The sequence below is a fragment of the Plasmodium sp. gorilla clade G2 genome, assembly GCF_900097015.1.
Source record: "Plasmodium sp. gorilla clade G2 genome assembly, contig: PADLG01_00_18, whole genome shotgun sequence".
NCBI classification, from domain to species: Eukaryota; Apicomplexa; class Aconoidasida; order Haemosporida; family Plasmodiidae; genus Plasmodium; species Plasmodium adleri (nom. inval.).
Window position 1 is genome coordinate 7,501 of NW_021628865.1, and position 5,000 is coordinate 12,500.

Below are 5,000 nucleotides of genomic sequence, written 5' to 3' on the forward strand. Positions count from 1 at the left end.
TTCGCTTAATTTTGGTTTTATTCTTTTTCGCTTAATTTTGAGTTTACTCTTTTTCGCTTAATTTTGAGTTTACTCTTTTTCGCTTAATTTTTGGTTTCATTCTTATTCGCTCAATTTTGGGTTTATTCTCTTTCACTCAATTTTGGGTTTATTCTTTTTCGCTTAATTTTGAGTTTACTCTTTTTCGCTTAATTTTCAGTTTACTCTTTTTCGCTTAATTTTTGGTTTTATTCTTATTCGCTCAATTTTGGTTTTATTCTTTTTCGCTTAATTTTGAGTTTACTCTTTTTCGCTTAATTTTCAGTTTACTCTTTTTCGCTTAATTTTTGGTTTTATTCTTATTCGCTCAATTTTGGGTTTATTCTCTTTCACTCAATTTTTGGGTTTATTCTTTTTCGCTTAATTTTCAGTTTACTCTTTTTCGCTTAATTTTGAGTTTACTCTTTTCGCTTAATTTTTGGTTTATTCTCTTTTGCTTAATTTTGAATTTACTCTTTTTCGATTAATTTTGAGTTTACTCTCTTTTGCTTAATTTTGAGTTTACTCTTTATCGCTTAATTTTGAATTTACTCTTTTTCGCTCAATTTTGAGTTTACTCTTTTTCGCTTAATTTTGAGTTTACTCTTTTCGCTTAATTTTTGGTTTATTGTCTTTCGCTTAATTTTGAATTTACTCGTTTTAGTTTAATTTTTGGTTTTAAAATTAATTTGGAAAAAACAAAAGAATGATTATTATATATACATATATTTATTAAATATGTAAAAAAAAATAAACCATATCAATTTAATTTTCATATCATATAGATGTGTAAGTTATTTTGAAGAAAGAAAAACATATCTTAATGTAAAACATTATAATTAATGCATTAAGTTAATAAACATAATCGATAATCTGTTAAATTTTATACTATATAGTAATTTTAATTAATAATTGATATGTGTATAACACATTATATAAAAATAAGAAATATATATATATATAATATATATATTTAATATTTAATATGATAATGGATACCATATATGTTTTTATAAAATTATATAAAATATAAATTGATATATTTATAATAAAAATAATTTTATAAGTACAAAATAGCTTATTTATAAATCATCACAAGGTTTTATTAAAAGTAAATAGTAATTTTATTTGTTTTTAAGAAAATTGAAATATATTTATATTTATATTTAGAGGATTTTATTATAATATGTACAAAGTATACAAACTTATATATGAACACATGTGTTTTTATTTATAATATGTATTTATTATAAATAATTATGTATGTAAATGGAATATATATATTTGTAATATGAAATTATAAAAGAAAACAATACTACTTTTTCGTTTTTTTTTTTTGTTTTGTTATATGATTAATATGAATATATGCATTATGAGTTTTTCATTTTGTAAATATATATATATATTATTATTAGTATATATAACAAAATAGAGGCAAAAAAAAAAATAATGTGAATTGTTTCTTTAATATATATAAGATTATTACAAATATATATATATATATATATACATATATATATAAATAAGTTTATATTAGTATGTATGTTAATTTAATCGTTATAATATACAATATATATAGTAACCTGGTTGATCTTGCCAGTAGTCATATGCTTGTCTTAAAGATTAAGCCATGCAAGTGAAAGTACACATGAATAATAATTTATCGAAACTGCGAACGGCTCATTAAAACAGTTATAATCTACTTGACATTTATATTATAAGGATAACTACGGAAAATCTGTAGCTAATACTTGTAAAAATATCTTATGATATGTATATATATATATATATGTATGTATCATTAAGATATGTATTTGTTAGATGTAAGAAGTAAATAAAATAAATATGAATTGAATTATAACAAAGAAAGAACACGTATACGTACGTGATTATCAATCGAGTATCTGACCTATCAGCTTTTGATGTTAGGGTATTGACCTAACATGGCTATGACGGGTAACGGGGAATTAGAGTTCAATTCCGGAGAGGGAGCCTGAGAAATAGCTACCACATCTAAGGAAGGCAGCAGGCGCGTAAATTACCCAATTCTGAAGAAGAGAGGTAGTGACAAGAAATAACAATACATTATCGAAGAATGATTTTGTAATTGGAATGATAGGGAATTATAACATTTCTAGAGAAACAATTGGAGGGCAAGTCTGGTGCCAGCAGCCGCGGTAATTCCAGCTCCAATAGCATATATTAAAATTGTTGCAGTTAAAACGTTCGTAGTTGAATATTAAAGAATCCGATGTTTCATTTAAACTGGTTTTGGGAAACTACATATATATATATTTATATATATATATATTGCTTAATAAGTTTCCCGTATAAAATTATGTTTTTATCAGATATGACAGAGTCTTTTTTAAAATCTGTTCATTTTGCTTTTATTGCATTTTGAGAGATTTTGTTACTTTGAGTAAAATTAAGTGTTCATAACAGACGGCTATACTTTGATTGAGGTGTTCAGGGTGTTTGAATACTACAGCATGGAATAACAAATATGAATAAGCTAATTTAATTTTTTATTATTTTTTTGGATATTCTTATTAGCTTAGTTACGGTTAATAGGAGTAGTTTTGGGGGCATTCGTATTCAGATGTCAGAGGTGAAATTCTAAGATTTTCTGGAGACGGACTACTGCGAAAGCATTTGCCTAATCTATTTCCATTAATCAAGAACGAAAGTTAAGGGAGTGAAGACGATCAGATACCGTCGTAATCTTAACCATAAACTATACCGACTAGGTGTTGGATGAATATAAAAAATATATATAAAATATTAATATTTCTTAGGGATTATTGATTTTATATATTAGATTGCTTCCTTCAGTACCTTATGAGAAATCAAAGTCTTTGGGTTCTGGGGCGAGTATTCGCGCAAGCGAGAAAGTTAAAAGAATTGACGGAAGGGCACCACCAGGCGTGGAGCTTGCGGCTTAATTTGACTCAACACGGGAAAACTCACTAGTTTAAGACAAGAGTAGGATTGACAGATTAATAGCTCTTTCTTGATTTCTTGGATGGTGATGCATGGCCGTTTTTAGTTCGTGAATATGATTTGTCTGGTTAATTCCGATAACGAACGAGATCTTAACCTGCTAATTAGCGGCAAGTACACCATATTTTTATTTGAAATTGATTTTAGGTAATTAGTATAATTATTTTAGGGTACAAATTAGGATATTTTTATTAAAATATCCTTTTCCCTGTTCTACAAATATTTTATTTATTTACTCTATTTCTTTTTTCTTTTAAGAATGTACTTGTTTGATTGAAAAAGCTTCTTAGAGGAACATTGTGTATCTAACACAAGGAAGTTTAAGGCAACAACAGGTCTGTGATGTCCTTAGATAAACTAGGCTGCACGCGTGCTACAATGATATATATAACAAGTTGTTAAAATATATACATATATTTGTATCTTGTGATACTTAGTAAATAATTTTGTATATTTTTTCCTTTACTGAAAAGTATAGGTAATCCAATCAATATATATCGTAACTGGGATAGATTATTGCAATTATTAATCTTGAACGAGGAATGCCTAGTAAGCATGATTCATTAGATTGTGCTGACTACGTCCCTGCCCTTTGTACACACCGCCCGTCGCTCCTACCGATTGAAAGATATGATGAATTGTTTGGATATGAATTAAAACATGGAATTTTATATTTCTGATTTTTTCTAGAAGAACTGTAAATCCTGTCTTTTAAAGGAAGGAGAAGTCGTAACAAGGTTTCCGTAGGTGAACCTGCGGAAGGATCATTATTATGAGATGATTTTAAAGGAAGGAGAGAAAGAAATGTATTCTTTTGAAATCATATTTAAAATTTTAAAATACAATTTTGAAATAATACATTTCTTTCTTTCCTTGTAATGTACTTTTTTTATAAAGGGTAAAAATATTTATTATATTTTTACTATAATAATAAAAATTGAACATTAGAAAATTTGATACTTATAAAAATTATATTTTAAGCAATATCTTTTTTTATGTGGTATCAAATTTTCATCAACAATATTTGAATATTCAAAATTTTGCATATATATTATATATTATTTTTATATTTTATAAATATATTTAGCGCAATCTTAACGATGGATGTCTTGGTTCCTATAGCGATGAAGGCCGCAGCAAAGTGCGATATGCAATGAAAAATGCAATTACTGTGAATCATCAGAATGCTGAATGTAAATTGTACCATATCTATCCGTATGGATGGATTAATGTGGTATTCCTACAAAAAATAAATTATTTTTTTTTCCGTATTCTACTCTAGTATTTAATAGGCCTTAATAATTATATATTATAAGGAATGAAACATATTTTTTATTGTATTATATATATATAAAAATACATATTAAAGAAATGTGGCTTGGTTATATTTTATTTATAATTTTATATTTCCATGTTACAAAATGTTATATATTAGAGGAAAATATGGCTATATATATATTCATATGGATGTATATTAGTAAAGAGTATACGATTTGGTGTTAGGAAGGCAAATCCGCTGAATTTAAGCATATAATTAAGCGGAAGAAAAGAAAATAACAATGATTTCTTTAGTAACGGCGAGTGAACAAGGAAGAGCTCAAGGAGATAATTCTATATTGTAGTTTGTAAAAAGATTATATGTATAGAAATTGTTCTGTTTATAAGGAAAAAAATAATTTGAGAATTTATGGGGAATATATATGTTTAGTTATCGAAATAAGTAGGAATACTTTTCCATAGAGGGTGAAAGGCCCGTAGTTAATAAACATATGTGTTTCTTTTTTTTTGGATTATTTTTTTTTTTAAGAGTAGTGCTCTTTGAGATTGGAGTGCAAAGTTGTGTGAAACATTTCACATAAAGCTAAATATATATAGGAGACCGATAGCGAACAAGTACCGTGAGGGAAAGATGAAATAGTACTCAGGAATGAGCAGTTAAATAGTACCTGAAATCGTTAAGATGGAACGGATTAAGAAAG

The 5,000-nt window shown here is 26.4% G+C and overlaps 3 non-coding genes across 3 annotated transcripts in view; all 3 read left to right on the top strand.

Annotated features, from left to right (window-relative positions):
- Window positions 1–1,598: 1,598 nt before the first annotated feature.
- On the top strand, window positions 1,599–3,785 carry PADL01_0014200. The gene has a single exon (XR_003699303.1). It is a non-coding gene; the product is annotated as an 18S ribosomal RNA (ribosomal RNA).
- A 320-nt stretch (window positions 3,786–4,105) lies between these two features.
- Window positions 4,106–4,227, top strand: PADL01_0014300 (the record flags this gene model as incomplete). The annotated part of the gene is made up of 1 exon (XR_003699304.1): window positions 4,106–4,227. It is a non-coding gene; the product is annotated as a 5.8S ribosomal RNA (ribosomal RNA).
- Window positions 4,228–4,521: 294 nt separating this feature from the next.
- Window positions 4,522–5,000, top strand: part of PADL01_0014400 — a 4,097-nt gene continuing 3,618 nt past the window's right edge. The window contains exon 1 of the ribosomal RNA XR_003699305.1: window positions 4,522–5,000. This exon is cut by the window's right edge and continues 3,618 nt beyond it. This is a non-coding gene — a ribosomal RNA (28S ribosomal RNA).